Source organism: Pyxicephalus adspersus, chromosome 2 (assembly GCF_032062135.1).
Source record: "Pyxicephalus adspersus chromosome 2, UCB_Pads_2.0, whole genome shotgun sequence".
Lineage (NCBI taxonomy): Eukaryota > Metazoa > Chordata > Amphibia > Anura > Pyxicephalidae > Pyxicephalus > Pyxicephalus adspersus.
In genome coordinates, this window is record NC_092859.1 from 13,103,487 (window position 1) to 13,121,144 (window position 17,658).

The following is a 17,658-nucleotide window of genomic DNA, read 5'->3' on the forward strand; positions in this document are numbered from 1 at the left end:
TCTGAGTCTCTCACTCTCCAGACCATGTCCTTCTCAAGGGCTTACCCAAGAATCCCTGCCCCAGGTTAGGTCAGTACTGATGACCTCATCCCCAAAGTGCCGAGGGCACAGCAGCCATTTTGGAACATGGCAAAACACACACTGCAGTAATTATCATAGAATACATTAATGCATAAACAGACAGTGCAATTACTACATTGCTACAATAAAAATTTTTATAATTCAGATAAATAAAATAAATTATAAATAAGTGGTACATTGAATACTTGTGGTTGATCCTAAGGTTTGATGTAAATGAACCAGGTAACTGTATTACTACTAAAAATACCATTGCATGGTATATGCCCAGCAGCAGATAGATTGCACTGATTGTGTGTGGTTACTCCTCCCATCTCTTTTTTTCCTATGCACAGATGACACATCCTTTCTCCTCTGTTTGTCTCTGGTCACTGTCACTCTCTTCTGGGCTGTAAGGTTAGTGGATGATTTTGGGTTTGTTCTGCTGGGGTCATAGATGGTTCTTTACTGCAGCATCTGAGGTGTGGCCCCTGGCATGGAGCCCTTGGCTAATTTTTGCCACCCCTGGGTATACTGCAGAAATAAAGCACTTGCTGTCGCTTAAAATGCTGCTAGAAGGTGCTAATGGATGCTTTGCAGACAGCTGGGTAATTGCACTGCTATGCTTATTGTTGCTGTGAAGCTGGTCTATTTGTGCAGATGGTTGAGGCGGAAGAGGCTGCTCCTGCAGAACCTCTTTTTCTGCAATTCAAAGACTGCCAGGTCTTTGAATGTGAACACAGCTATTCACCTGGCTGTCCTTGTTATACCCATGCACATCTCTGAAACCTACTCCTTTTTTTTTTCTCAATACGGTATCAATGCAATACCTTTGGCACTCTTGCCAAACAGTTCTTCTGTCCTAATCTATCCAGGAGATTTTTATCACATAGCCGCCTTTAACATCTTTTTAACAAATACCCTAATACATGATGGGTGTGAATAGGGATTAGGTGGACATTATCTGAAATGTGAAGTTGAGGTCAATAACACAGGGACATGACCTCAAACTCGAAAGAGGTAAGTTCGGGAGTAACGTGCAGTGGAGGCTTGGAAAGACTTTCAGCAGAGGCAGCCATCAGCAAAAAGATTGGGCTCAATGGACTACTTGGTCTTTTTTTGCCATCTGTCTTCCATGTTTCCAAAGTTGACCATATTCTATGCTGTTGGGTGTACACCCCCCTGTAGATCTGATTAATATTGTAGTGCAAGGGCCTTTCTGATTTGATCCGCAATGCTTGAATGGCTTCCTTCTGCCCTCAAAGTTTTGGTAAGCCTATTGGAAGTTGTATAGTTTATGGCCCACTTTAGTTTCTTCTAACACACCCATTGATGCTGTAACCCTTCAGAAGTTGTGTTTGGTACAAGTCAGGTTGTCCATCTATTATATACTGGCCTAGGGGAACAGAATGCACCAAGTTGCATGCAGTACCAGGCTGGCAGTGGCTCCATGCAGCTGGTAACATGCACAGAGATGGCTACAAGTATGCAGAGCATATATCGGAGAAGAAAACTTTTTGTGGGCTTGGAATTGTATATCCCAGACCTCCTATGGTGGTAATATTACCATTCCAATAGTAAGAGATAACATTGCTGGCTAGACATTAGGTTTCTGGAGGAGCTGGAATTTAAATACAATAACAATTGCTGTTCACAGACACATGGCTTTTCACCTGATCTAAGGAAACAAATGACTTTATCATCACATATCTTTGGACACCTTAAGCAAACCTACAGCCAAAGTTCTTTAATTCAATTAGGAGAACTTGGTAAAGGGCAAGAGCTGCTATTGGGTTTTTATTGCTGACTGCGTATCTGCTGGAGAGATTAGACCCACTTCCACCCACAACAGGAAGCAATGGTGGATATCTCTTGTGGGGGGAATGCAGACACATTTTCGTCTGGTAGAATTAGAACTTCTGAAAATGTATCCTACATATGATTTAATCAGTAATATATATTCATGCATTTTATTTGCTAAGATACTAACAATAATATAACTGCATGGGTAAAATGACACCCAGCTTGGGCACACACACCCACCTTTATAATTGCTAACTATACTTTGAACTTGAATATCTAATTATATTATTGGAATCCTAAAGATGTTTATGTATGCCAAAATATTTATTCTATTTTTGCATATAGAAGGGGAACACAGAAAACAGCTGTTATATATTTTCTTTCTTTTTTGGATACCTATTGCTTATTCAAGAGATTTCCTTTCACTTCCTGTTTTATAGACTCAAAAGGTAGTGGAAGAATATCCTTCCAAAATCCCCTCCTAAACAGTTGTTACAAGAACAAGTTTATCCATTTGAAAATGTTCCCTCTATTCCTGGTATGTAATCTCCCACCACTCCATTCAAATATAAAAAGAAGTTTTGCCGGTGTGCGGTGACTGTGATTGTGTACAATACTTACTAATCTGCTTGCTGTTGGGGTGTGTGGCATCTGCATTAACATACCTTGACAATTTGCATTGTGATGCCATTTTTTTTTATTAATAAAAGGCTCCATGATTTATTATTTTTGCCACAATCGAATACATTATTTTGGCATGAACTCTCACCATAATAAACAGGCTTCATGCTTTTTATGGGTTGGGATGGCAAATTAACGCCTAAAACATGGGAACCTGCTTCAAACTGGTTTGTTTTTTGTTTGTTTTTTTTAAATCTTTGTATGGAGATGGGACTAAAGCCTCATTTACGTACCTTAGCTTTAGTTATTCATAGAGCCTGATTTATTAAAGCTCTCTACGGCTGGAGAGGATACACTTTCATCAGTAAAGCTGGATGATCCAGCAAACCTGAAATGGATTTCCTAAAAGTCAATTGCTATTTGTTAGCAAATGCTTTTAATTCTGGACTAGATCCATTCCAGGTTTGCTGGATCACCCAGCTTTATTATGAAAGTGTATCCTCTCTAGGCTTTGAGAGCTTTATTAAATCAGGCCTATATTCTTGAAATTCATTATTGGCCATCCCTATTGAAGAAGCTATGTGAGCTCATTCGCAGGCTGACATATCTGCTCATGGAAACAGAAAACAAAGTCACAGCACTCCGAGGTACACAATTTTTGATTTATTATAAAAGCTCTGTTACAACATAAACCAATATTTCAAAAACACGCAGGGTCCTTTTCACAAGGCAACATAGTGATGACATCCTTGCCTTGTCTTCTGGGTTTGGTATTCTTTGGCCACTTTAATTAGCCAGGCAGGAATGATGTACCTTTTGCATATTTGCAAAAAAAAGAAATCATCCTGGCACCAAGACATGACAAGATCGTACAGTGAGCTGCACATGCAGGTACCCATGTATTTTCAAAATGTGTACTTCATTTACAAAAAAAAGCCTGGTTGCTCAGATTTTTGTTTGAGGTAAAAAAAAGTTGCACATGACGCTCATCACATTCACGTCTTTCTAAAAGGCTTGAATCTGTGATAAGTAACTTCCCTCTATGCAAAGCCTGACGAAAAAAACTTTTTGTATGAAATGTTTGGTGTGAAGTCTGAAGGAGTGGATTGGAATTATTTCAGGAGACAACAGAGTGGATTTGCCAAAAGAGGAGAAAGTTCACTGAACATATTAAAGCTAATTTTATTTCAAAATTCCATGTGCAGAAGACTTAGCAAAACTGAACAGCAATTTCTTTTAACCGTAATGGGACGAATGGAGTGAAAAGTGAACGGTCTGCCCTTTAAAAAAAAAAAAAAAAACTATATATCTTGTAATTTATATATAGGAGTTTAAAGACATAACATCTTGTAATTTTTTATATGGATTTTTAAAAGCATCACATTCATATTAAAATCAACTGAAATAGAATTATTTAAAAAAAAACTTATAAAAGCAAGCATGTACAAGACATTTGTTGCAAAGGAAATTATTTTACCATATATCATTTCATGCTCCAGAAATGGCAATTTTATTCCTGTAATGGATTTACCAGTCCCTTAGTGATAATACTCAATGCCTTTTGTGGTATCTTAAACCCGCTCTTTCAGGGTGTTAACTTGTGTACACATACAGGGGACTGTATAATTAAAATAAATCTTAGAGTGGAGCACCTGCCACAACCTCTTTACTAAAAGGGTCTGATTTATTAAAGCACCCCAAGGCTTTCCAACACTTTCAATAGTGAAGCTAGGTGATCCAGCAAACCTAGAATGGATTTCTTAAGTTCTAGCAAATGTTTGAATCCTGGACCAGATCCATTCCAGGTTTGCTGTATCACCCAGCTTCACTGAAGAACATGTATTCTCTCCAGCCTTGGAGAGTTTATTAAATCAGACTCAAACCCTAAATGTCATCCAGTAATATCAAAGTGCATCCAAAGAGATAGGGGTAAGAACTGAGAGAATTCTGGACTACACAAACAGGGCGAGTCACTTGTCTGGGTATATGTATGGTCAAATTCCAAACAAGAGATTATCCACTCCAAACTTACTGATGTTTTTATCTTGACCATATTATCTATAGAGGAGGTTGGAAATTGTAATTTCATCTTCTGGTTGATAATCTTTTTTCGGAATTTGTCATGTAACTTGTCACGTTGGTATAGTCCAGCTCTGTTCTTCCCTCATCTCCTCGAATGCACTTTAATTTGACTGGATGGCGTTTGAGTGTTTTTTAGTGAAGAGGTTGCGGCAGGTGCTCTGCTCTAAGATCCAATATAAATATATAGTCCCCTCCCTGCATGTGTACATATGTTAACTCGTAAAAAAGCAGGTTTATGCTACCACGAAACGCGTTGGTTTTTAAATGACCTTTTCATTACAAGAATAGGATTGTAGTTTCCTGAGATGTATTTTGTAAAATCATCATTTTCTTTGTCTTGGATACGGGTGGTTTTTTTGAATAATTATATTTCCCTGGATTTATATTTTTAAAATCCCATATATAAATTACAAGATATATGGTTTCAGAGATTTGTGGGATGTGGCATCAGGTGATAGTAAATTTAACCCCCCCAATGGTATATATATATATATATATATATATATATATATATATATATATGTATATATATATATATGTGTGTGTGTATGTGTATATATATATATATATCGGTGAGTCTTTTGTAGACAAGGCGTTCAAGAAGTTTGGAGACATATGGGAGAAGGGAGATAAGACGGTAGTTAGAGGGTAGGGAGGGGTCCAGTGAGGGTTTCTTTAGGATAGGGAGAATTATGGCATGTTTAAAAGCTGAGGGGTATTTACCAGTAGAAAGGGAGAGGAGAAAGGGAGAGGTTGAATAGTTCGGTTAGGGCAGGGGCCAGGGTGGAGGAATGGGCACGGAGTAGATCAAAGCGAATTGGGTTAAACGGACAGGTAGTAGATGGAGATGATGAGAGAGGAGACTTCGTCCACAGTAACAGGGCTGATTTACAGGTGGAAGGGGTGGGTATGGTTGGAGTGGCTCGGTGGGCAGATTTACAGGTGGAAGGGGTGGGTATGGTTGGAGTGGCTCGGTGGGCAGAGACATCATGTCTGATTTTGTCTATTTTATCTCTAAAGTAGCTGGCTATGTCTTGGGCAGAAAAGGTTGTTGTGGGGGGAGCAGGTGTGGGGTTTAGGAGGGAGTCAATTGTTGAGAAGAGGTTGCGTGAGTTGGAACCTTGAGAGGAAATGACAGAGGAGAAATAATTTTGCTTGGTGACAGTGAGCTCAGTGTTAAAGCTTTGTAGCTTGGCTTTGTAGTCTATGAATTTAGCGCTGAGGCCAGATTTTCGCCACTTGCACTCAGCTGCACGAACAGTCTTTTGTAGCAGTTTGTTGTGATTGTTGTGCCAGGGATGGGGTTTGGCAGGGTGGGGGTATCAAAAGGTGGCAGGGGCAACTTTATCCAAAGCCAAGGTGATTTTGTAGAGAACGGGGGTTAGGGATGCAAGGCCGTTTGAGAAAAGGTTGTGGTCAAGGTTACGGATATCTCTCTGCCATTGACCAGCTCTGGCGTGTGGTAAACGGGGGCAGGAGCTCGATAGGTTGAAGGTGATAAGGTTATGATCAGAAAGGGGAAATGGTGAGTTGTCAAGGAAGGTGAGGTTGCAGAGTTTAGAAAATACCAGGTCTAATGTATGTCCGGCTATGTGTGTGGGTCCATTGATGTGCTGTGTGAGTCCAAATGAGGGGGTAATGGAGAGCAGTTTGGCTGAGGAGGGAAGGTTGTGCTCATCCATTGCAACATTAAAGTCACCAATGATGAGGGAGGGCAGGTCATGGTAAAGAATATATGGGAACTAGGAAGCAAAGTTATCCAAAAATTGTGATACTGGGCCAGGGGGGCGGTAGACAACAGCAACAATGACAGGTAAGGGGCTAAATAGATGGACAGAGTGGACTTCAAATGAAGTGAAAGTGAGAGGGTGGGGTAGGAAGGACTCTGTATGTACAGTTAGGTGAGAGAAGGAGACCCACACGACCCCCAACTTTGATGCCAGGTCTAGGGGTATGTGTAAAGTGCAGGCCTCCATAGGAGAGAGCAGCAGCAGAGGCAGAGGTGGAAAGCAAAGTTTCAGTGAGAGCCAGAAAGTTCAGTGATAAAGGAGGTAATTTCTTGCCAACAGATCGGGCATTCCATAGACTGCCAGAGAGAAGGGGTAAAGACTTATGGGTAGGGTGAATGGGGATGAGGTTAGGAGAAGGGAGTGTCTTGCTGAAAGTGTATGGGAGGGGGAGGCTGACCAGGGTTGGGTGAGATGTCACCAGAAAGTCACCTGAAAGTATCAGTAGAGTATAAAGGAGCAGTAGCACAGACAGAGAAGTCAGGGGAGTGAAGGAGCAGAGAGACAATGCCCCTGATTCATCATTGAAATCCGCGATCGCGGGAAGCGCGATAATGCATGATCGCCAGTAAAAAGCTGTCGGATAAGCGTGGCTCCGTGCGCGAGCTTTTCCGGTTGTTGAATAGCGCGATCGCGCGCGATTCCGGATCGCTAATACGAATGCGCGACCGATAATCCGATTTTGCTTGATGAATCAGGGGCAATGAGTTATCAGACTGGGGAGGAGAGGGAGTAGTGCCAACAAAGAGAGTGCAGGGTGAATAATACATTTTAACAGATAATTGTGAACCATATGGGTACATTAAACAATGTGGCAAACTGAAGTCCATGAGAGCCAGTCCTGTAAAATGGGTTGAAGTGAGGCTTCTAAACTTGCTGAGTTCTAGGAGTGAGATATGATGAGTCAGTCAAAGAGATGGTTTGATAAAATACCAGTTCAGAAAGGCAGCAGCAGAGGATGTGTTGGAGTCCAGGTGGATAAATCAGTCAAAAGGCAGGAGATGGGAGTGGCAGAGTAAAATAGTATGTCCAATTGTGTTCCTATTCCTGAGTCAATTCCCTGGAATAATTCCCATTGCACTTATAATTTTGCCACTTAAGGTTTGGGCACGTGACCAGGGTCCCAACATGACCTTAGACTAGGTATTTGGTGGACATTTAATTGATGCAATGCAAAAAAATTATTGTGCAGGGAATGAAGCATTTAAAGTTTTACAACATTTTTAGTATATATACATTTTATATGAACTTGGCATTCAGTAAGACTCCTTTTTTTATTAGCAGGCAAATTGGTTTACACATTTTCTGCTATTGATCTTTGCCTTCGTGGAATGTTTGCTCAGAAACCAATTTTAAAATGTAATGCACATTCATTGCTTTATTCTTACTTATTACAAAATACATTCATTTGTATGTTTCCAAATTTGGGAAGCATTTGTTTATGGATCAGTTTTTACAATAAATTGTCAGCTTGATCTGTATTAATGTATTTCATGCAAGTTATCTTCTCATAACTTTATGCAATTTTATGGCATTAGTGTGAAAATTGGCGCTATGTCATTGATGTTAATTTGTTCACAGAGTAGGGAATGTAGACTTTGGACTGCTGAATGTCCGAATTGCAAATACCGATTCATTCTTTACAGTCAGGTGACAATGAAAATTTTTAACTTTTTCCACATATTTAAACGAGTAGTCATTAGTCAAACAATGCCCAAAGATAAAGTTTATATAACTGAGCGTACCACATACAAATTTAACATGGCGTACTCATGCTTTTAATATAAATGAAAACAAATGTAAAAAAAATTAGCTACACCCCTGTATATATCTAATCTTAAAATAGAATCTACTGGCTCCAGATTAAGTGCCAGCAATAAAAACTCCTTAGTGGCGATGAAGCTAGAACCTCTTAAACTGTATGGTGCCACCATGACAAGATCTGTAGAGATCTCAAAGACCCTCAATTGGCTGTGGATGCCTATTATGTCTTGGAAAAAGGGTTCAAAAATATTGCCAAATTTATTTTTCTGCAGAAATTATGTGCAAGAGGCATATATTTTCAATGACTACTAAATTGTACAGACTATCAAAGTCATCCCAAGAGCTGACCAAATGTTACATTGTGGGCTTCTTGGATAACATTTTGCAAAACTTAAAGTGTTGGTTGAATTTGTCTCTCTTCCCTTTTTAGTTTAGGTTGTTTCGGGTGCTGAATTCTAATCCCATTGAAGTCAAATGGGGAAAAAATGGGGTTGATATTATGGTCTGTAGAGTGCTTGTATATCAACCAAATGCAGCAAAAATGGCATGGAAAGAAGTAGCATTATGGTGGAATCTGGATTTGCAACCACAGGGATACTTATAAGGTAATGTATGACTACGTACAGTAAATTTATTTTGTAGAATCGAGTAGTCGAGTTATTTTACTAGCCAAAACTCTTGATTATCCTCAGCATCAAACATTATACCGTTAGCCGATGATGGATACAGTTTGCAGCTTGTTGAATCCAGCTGGTGGCCTTCAACAGGCGCAGCATACAGTACAATTTGGCCAATCCAGCCAGCAGCCAATGATGGCCTATAAATGCCCACCAAATGGATTCCCTGGGCCATAATCTTTATTTGTCATCGTCAAATACAGTGTATGGCTTAGCGAATTCGGCCAGCAGACAATTTCAGGTGTAGCGTAAAATTACCCTAGCCAAGCAAAAAAAAAGGTAATTTTGGGTAATTTTTTGTATTCTGTAATACAGAGGAATCCTTAGGGCATTGACAGGCATTTGTTTGCATCCTCTGCCTTTCCATACAAGTCAACAGGGATGAAAAACAGGTAAGCTGCACATCAAATGCATCTGTGCTGTCAACCGATGCTATTGACTCAAGTCCATAGCTGGTTGGCACAGGCAATTGCCATGCTTCACAGTCCCACAGAGCCAGTGGTGGCTGCTTGTCCTGCATGCAATGAAGTGAAAAGAAACCAGAAGTTTTGGGTTTTTGGAGACTCCCTTCAGGGAGACTATTTAAAAGGTGATTTATGGAGATTTATTTTTAAAACAGGCTGTAATGCAAAATAAAAAATTTGCATAAGCCAATAAAGGCCTTTATTCAATTGTAAGGTGCCAAGAAACATTACTACATTCTTTCCAGCAACAAAGCGGCCCTGTTGCTAGCGGTTGAGATTTTTATTATTATTAATATTATTATTATTATTATTATTATTAAAAAATGGGATTTATATAGCGCTGCAAATGACAGATGAATACAGACAGTGACACAGGAGGGGAGGACCCTGTTCTGAAGAGCTTACAATTTAGGAGGTGGGGGAAGTAACACACAATAAGAGGGGAGATATGTAGTAGTGGTTACAAAAGACAGAAGAGGATGAGTAAGCAGAAGTCTTGGAGCCGTGCGTGCGATGAGGTTATGAGTGAGGAAGTCATTAGTAGGTCATCGGAGGAGTGAAGAGAGCTGCTATGGGGGTATTTTTTTACCAGGTCAGAAATGTAAGTGGGACAAGAACTGTGGAGGGATTTGAAGGCAAAGCACAGGAACTTGAATTTGATTCTTAGGCGAAATGGAAGCCAGTGAAGACCAGAGAGGGAGTGGAATGATCTCCTGGATTGCTCTGCCTCTAGAGATGCATTTCTAGCAGGAGAATCATATGTATGACATGGCGTGAGTTAGCTTCTCCTCCTATGTCGTCCGAATGGGACGAGGAAGACCATTCCAGAGAGTTGGGGGCAGCTCCAGACAAGTCTTGGAGCTGTGCGTGTGATGAGGTTGTGAGTGAGGAAGTCATTAGTAGGTCTTCAGGGGTAGTGAAGAGAGCGGCTAGGGGGGTATTTTTTTTTACCAGGTTAGAAATGTAAGTGGGACAAGAACTGTGGAGGGATTTGAAGGCAAAGCACAGGAGATGAATTTAATTCTTAGGCGAAATGGAAGCCAGTGAAGACCAGAGAGGGAGTTGAATGATCTCCTGCATTTATCTGCCTCTAGAGATGCATTTCTAGCAATTTCTAGTCATATGTACCAGTGTTCTCCCCAGAAATTTTTTTCAGCCGGGTGGTAGGAAGCTGTAGCTGGGTGGTAAAAAAGGGGGTGTGGCAAAACACGGCAAACTTGGTGCTCCCAGTTGTTTATGCCATGGGTATCCAGTAACCTCTTATTGTTTCAGTGTTCTACCTTCTAGTTGCACTTTTCTCTGAAACAGCAACCCCAAAGTTCAATTTTCCCAACGTTTTACATTTGTGACCCCCATATCTTGAAATTCTTTAAGGCTGGGGGGCTGCAATTGTAATAACTAGTATCTATGAGGGCCCCCTGTGCACCCTGAAGATTACAGGTCATTGTGACATACATATTAGGAAATATGGAGGTTTGTAAACACAGAGCTGTGAGGATGCAGAATTCACACGCAGAGCTAAAGGTGGATAAATTTCACAGGCAGATTTTTTTTTAAATAGAAATCCGAGCTTGTGCTATGAGATGGGGTGCCTGTGTCTCCTTCACATGAAGGCTGAGCTGTGTGCAATCCTCTGAACGGATGACACAGAGCAGCCTCACTGAGATCCGTGCATCCGAGGATGAGAGCTGCCGAGGAGAGCTGGGCGGGGTATTCAAATCAGCCGGGCGGAGCAACCGGCTAAAAACCTCTGGGGAGAACTATGTGTACGACATGGCCTGAGTTAGCTTCTCCTCCTATGTGCTTGATATGACCTGGCAGGATTTGGAATGGCAGAAAATGGTCAAATTCCATGTACTTTGAAAAAGCCAAAATAAATGCTGAGCTCTATGTATGCACTAATGCTGAGCTCTATGTATGCAGTTTTTGATCATATGCTCGGATTGATTTGCCCAGGTTTCAGATAGATTTTCAATAACAGAATTCCAGTGAGCAGAAAAAGTAAATATGTTTAATGTTTAATCTACACTAAAGGTTTATAATTCTGTTTTTGTAGTTCCTGTAATTCCCCTGCCATAGTGAAAAGTCAGACAGGTGGCAATTGTTTCCTTGTTCAGTAGTGCAGCTTCTGGTGGAATTATCACTGGTAGTGATACCTTTTGACCTTGGAAAATGCACAATAAAAATGTATTGTGAGCTTGTAAAAAGCAAACAACAGTTGGTGACTGCATATATGGAACTGTAGGAGTTGTCATGTGGAACAAAGCTTTAAGAAGAGGTTTTGATTGATGGAATTTAATGCTTGGCATCTAGAGATATTTGGCCATGGACATGTTAAAATTGGTGGTCTCCTTTACTGAGGATCCTAAGGGGAATAGAGATGTTGGGCTGTAGCTTCTGAAGCCAATACCAAATGCCAACTATAGGTTGGAAAATTTAGATTAAAAAGCTTCAGTTGCATTACTGGAGAGTTTAATAATTTATTACAATCTCTCAGGGATTTTCCTATTTTATTTACCACAGGCGATCACCTCACTGGTTCTTTCCGGTGGAGACTCAGATTGGGCGTGGTTTATTTGCATGTATGCAAATTGGCTAACATAGCTGGAGCTTTGGAGGAGCCTTGGGGCGAGAATGGAGATTGTGTACCCCCATATGCACGCATTACAAATGCGGTGCGGATTTCTTTCGGTGTTGCAAAGGCTGGATTCCTGTTGAAATTCGTGGTGGAGCAGATTTTGAGAGAGATGGCTGGAATACAGAAGACGGAGGTGATTGCTATTTACGACAGTCCCAGGAAGAGAATTTTTGACGTGGTTTTTGCTACTGAAGGCATTTATCAGGATTTCATGGCTGAAATGGAGAGAAGAAAAGATGACCCCAGGTTGGTGAGTGTGAAGGAAACAAAGAGAAGAAAGTGAGGAAACACAAGAGATTAAAAGGATTGTGACTAGGAGTAAAAAGAGAGGAGTAGAAGAACAGGGAGAAAGACAAAGTAGCAACCAACCTGGGGCATCTGGGACGCAGAAAATATTAATGGAAAGGTTCTGAGAAAAGGATGAGACATGAACAGGCTGGAGTTTCTGAAGAGAAGAGTGAAACAAAAATTGGACTAAAGACTGGGTCTGATGAGGAAAAGGCTAAGAAAATTATATGGGAAGGAGGGGTGCCAAGTAAATTAGAATTGGACTGGTTAGAAGAGGTGTTAAGGAAAAAGTTTTCTTTTTGGGAAGGAAGTGAGATGAATTCCTGGCGTAGTGAAGTTAAAAAAGTAACTAGGAGGAAGAGAGGTATACTTACCGAGTTTTTTGAAATACCAGATTGGTTGGATAGAGCATTTCATTCCTACAAAGGAGAAGAACAAATAGTTTGGGGTTTAATTTTAAGGTTTTGCATGATTGAAAAAGCATCAAAAGAAAGAATAAAAGAGTTTTTTGAAACAGGTTCTTCTGAAGGGTAGGAAAGTATAAAAGGTTGAGTTTCTAAGTTTTTTGTCTTAAGATTCAAGTAGAGTAAGTTTTGATTTAGTTTTCAGAAAATTATTTGTTTATGAAAAAATGATTCTTTTGTATTTGTGTCAAATCTTGTAAAATTTTGTTTTAATTATAAAATAATGGTTTTTATGATGATGATGGTGCACGTACGGCCCTTTGGCTAAGCTGAGGGTAGTCGTGTCAATCTTAATAAAAATTCAAAAAAAAAAAAATTTACCACAGGTAGAAATATGCAGCATCGTCTAAACAGATCAGATGCTATTCCTGAGTAAGCTTGGTGTTTGGGTCTTAGTCAATCACAAATTTGACCTGAATATTATTCATTTAAAACAAGCAAAACAACTCGGAGCAACCCTTATATTTATTGTCTAGATTTGCCACAGAGCTTTATGCTATACCTGTCATTGACCGTAGTGTTGGTCGAACAAAGGCAAATTTGATCATTGCTACTCTTGAGCAGCATGATCACTTTAAAGTTGACCCCTACAGTATTTTGTATTTTTTTCTTACCCTCTCTTTCCTACTGCTCATTTTGCTAAGAAGAACAAGTACAATAGGCCTTGTGTAAGCTCTGAGTCGATCTCCTATAGAGCTTACACAAGGCTGAGGACTCTGCCTGCACCAATGTGTTGGAACACAATTGACTAGCTGGCTACCAATGGGAAGGGAAGAGCTAAATATTTCTCTTGCTATTTATCCTAGGGGTTAAGGGAGCCAGCCTTTTTAAAGCAAAAGGTAAATGAAAACATGCTGCAGGAGCATATGTGCATTAAAGAGAACCTGTCGATTTTCCCTCTATAACCTAAAGCAGTGGTCGCCAACCAGTGGTCCAGGACAAATTTGGACATTATTTGCATTTTTATGTGTTAATAATAATAAAACCAAAATAATATTCAAATAAATTCTCATATTCTGAATGACAATTTTTGCCTTTATTTTGCACTAAATTCACAAACTGTACCAGAGACAGAAAAACAAGAGAGGCGCAGCGTGGCGTTAGTGTGGTCCTATATTTCGGTACGCTTCAGTACTGTTTCCACCAATAAAACAGTCACCCCGCTTTGTGAATTCTCATCCGATTGTTTTATTTTATTTGTTTATTTCTCAGATGCTCCTTTAGGTAAGTGTGAACTTTAATGGCACCAAATAGTTTGATAACTATCATTTCTTGTTTGGTCTTAGATTCAAATGAAATAAACCCATAATGAGTGAGAAAAAGTAAACAAATATTTTGCATTTCTTTAGTAACACCAAAGATAGTGCAACTAATGATAATCGTAACAATAGTAAAACTTCACCTAACCGTGAACTGATTATTGAGTCAGAGCCTCCACAGTCCTTGTCAGGCACCATTAGGAAGATCATTATTTTACAAATGAATTTATCTTTATTTTTAATTCCAATAAATGGTCCATGGGATTCAAAATTATAAATTTGGTGGTCCGTGAGGTCTGAATGGTTGGCAATGTTAGTGGGAAATCATCAATGACCATACTTATGGGCAATGCAAGTACAGTCAGTATCCAGACATTCTTCTTCTTATCTAGTAACTTATGATATACAGTACATTCTCATTTTTGACTATGTAGGCCCCAGAAACATTGCTTTAATAGGTAAGCTTGGTAAACTAGGAGACACTTTCCCAGTGTCACCTCAATCCCATATCCGGAAACCATTGCTAGAAACTTGATGTGACTGGTATGTCTAGACTAACTCGGGAATAGTGTTTACTGTAGAAATAAAAATGTAATCCTGGTTAAAAGTTAACATCGGTGCAATTTATGAACGCGCAAGTGAAACCCAGTAATCTAAAAGTGTGATATTATTTGACAATATGAGCGGGGGAGGACTTGCTAATAGGATAGAATGTTTTGTGTAAGGATATTTCACCCTTCAGTTCAGCGTTTTTAAAGACCTTTACACAAGGAAATGGGTTGACCAAGGTTAAAAAAAAATGTTTTAGATGTCAAGTGTACTCTGTACTATAATCCCGAAATGGGAAAAAAATATTTGCAGTGGTTGCCGATGGGAAGAATTTCACTCTTGCAGATGGCCTTGTTTTACCAAGTGGTTCTGTCTCTAGAACCATAAAGGCACCATAGTATGGGATGTCAATGGCCACAGCTCATGGAAGCTCTGGCAACTTCTGAAGCAACCCTAGGGTTCAACAGAACCCCCAGTATATGACTATGAATGAGTTTCCCTTTTCTCTTTCTTATAACTGTATATGTAATAGCCACCCCTATTTAGTGTAACATATATGGAAAGGAAAAAAGGGGGGTTCAAGGCTATTTTTGTATTTCAGAAAATGGAGATAATTAGTAATAATGCATCAGTACTTGAATATATATATATATATATATATATATATATATATATATATAACTATCACCCATTCTGAAGTCATGGGGTGGAGACTGCTAAACTAAGCTTAATTCTACTGTGCTAGACAGATTGCTCATCCTGTAAATGTGGGTATGAAAAAATGTCTTGTTACCCGACGCGTTATGCCAGAAGGGCTTTCTCAGGGTTATACAACAAGCGTATATATTCTCAGATTATTGTTGGCTGGAACTGCAGCAGTCTAATAACTCCTAGGTAGAGAGAATTTCTGGTACAATGTACAATACAGTTGCAATTACAGTACAGTACAATTACATTACAGTTCAGTACATTTACAGTACAGTACAATTACAGTACAAATGCTAAAGTACAATAGTTGTTGCACTGATGATCTGAAATCAAGAAGTAGTTGGTACATAAAATTCCAAGAGTGAAGGATTAAAAGTTCTTATAATATGTCTTTAGTTATTGGTTCTCATGGAGTAATGAGTATAAGAGCTATAAGCCTTGAGGACCCTTTCTTTCCTTTCCATATTTCAACAGAACCCTGGTTGAGCATGGCTGCATTAGTCTATGATCGGAGCAGGACAGCCAGTGACACTTTCTGGGCATTAAATGGTGTAACTAGCAGCTTCCTTTTTTGCAGTCTAAGGCCCTGATTTATCAATGGAATGTGCGTACACTCGTGCCGGTCAGCAAGCTCTATTACCGCGAGTTGGGCCCGAGTTCTAGTGAACACGCCTGCAAAAATGAGCAAAGATCTTGATACGCCAATTAAGGCAATTAATTTTCAGCTGCGCGATTCAGGAGGAGATGGTAAATTCAATGGTGAGGTGATAGCAATTGATCGCACACCTGCGCCCTGTTCTGTGCTCATCTCCAGTCCATTTTACAGATCAGTTTGAATATTTATTGCTGGATGATTTTTTGTGTAAGTGCTACTTTTTTTTGGGTACATTCTACTCAATCACAAACTAGCTTCATTTATAGTTACACTTGGAGAAATGAACAGATGTTGTGTTGTTGCTTATCTTAATGCTCATTAAATACTGGAGTGTATGCATTATTTAGGTGTTTACACCAAACAAATAGTACTAGTATATCAAAGTTCCAAGGCCAAACATTTTCTTGCTTTTCCAGCCCTTCAGGATGTTTCTGCAGGTTTAAATGGCATTTTAGATCTTGGCCCACTATATATATATTGACTTACCTCAGCTTGGTAGTGGAAGCACATAAAGGTGGATTCCTATTTTTAACCAGAAGCAATATCCTCCATGAATGTTGCTTGTAGCCCATGACATCAGAAATCATAGGAACAAATAGGCAATCTTTTCAATGTGAAGTAATATGGTCCAAAAAGTCCTCTGCCTATTTCTTCTTATAATTTATTTTTTCTATGTATATGTACACACATCTAAATGCATACATACATGTTTGGCTTTATGTGCATTCATGTCTATACATACATGAGTGCATATGAAGCAAAACAAGCAATATACACAAATAAAATACAAACTTACCTGAATGAGGACTGTGCAAAAGTGCAGTGCATTTTTCAACTGATAAAACACAGTTCAGGCGCACATAGCTGGTCCGCCTTGGCGCACAACTATGAGCTACACACTCCTGAAGTTTGGCGCACAACTATGCGCATCAAACAACTGAATTTTAACAGGACAATTGTGCTGTTTTTAGCCTTTCAAACAATTCAGAGAAAGGAACAGCTGAAAACAATCACAATTGACTTTTTAAACTGTATGTCCTGGGAAATTGGAAAGGAGATCACATAACAACAAACCCCCAAAAAACAAACAAAATCATTTTACAAACAACTTTATTCAAAAGAAACATTTTCTAAAAGGTTACATTAAAATATAAAAAAATCATAAACAAAAACACACACACATCGCATCACTAAATTTACACTAAATGACAAAAAAATTAAAAAGAACAAACAAAACACCCGTAAACCCACACTTCCATGTAAAGCAAAAATGGTTCAAAAATGGCCCAAAAAATATTGCATTCAAAAAATACTTACCAAACCAATATGCAATTTTGACCTATCAAGGGTGGAAAACTGGATTAAAGAATATTTATACAGGACAAACATTTCAAAGTGGTAATAAAGGCAGAATTTTGCAATCAAACAATATGGCCACAAACACAACAACATAGCATTAACATTGACTTAAAAATTGCAAAATGGACATTGAAAAATTCAAAGTTATGAAAAAAAAGCAGCTATTGTGCTAAAGGGTAAGCAAAGTATCAAATGCAACATAGATAAATTAGGATAACACACAAAACAACAGCCCCTCCAAGAAAAAAAGACAAAAGGAAAAAGCTAAACACCCTTATATATGTTGAAATTTTAAGCGCACAGGTGAGAGAAATTTGCTTGCAATTAGCACTTACGCAGTCTGTCAAAATTGACTGTTTGGTTTTTTGTTTTGTTTTTTTGCAATTAGACATTTCATAATCATTTACTCGTACAATCCCTTAGATTTGTACACCAGTAAACAGATATTCAATAAATAAAAAAATAAAATAAAGTTGAGGAGGA

The 17,658-nt window shown here is 39.1% G+C and overlaps 1 protein-coding gene across 1 annotated transcript in view; it reads left to right on the forward strand.

Moving 5' to 3' along the window:
* The first annotated feature begins 378 nt into the window (after nt 1-378).
* The window catches only part of LOC140322931 (beta-1,3-galactosyltransferase 1-like), a 24,009-nt gene continuing 6,729 nt past the window's right edge, over nt 379-17,658 (forward strand). The window contains exon 1 of the mRNA XM_072399586.1: nt 379-474. The gene's annotated coding sequence lies outside the window, so the exon portion shown is untranslated. The remainder of the gene's footprint in view (nt 475-17,658) is intronic.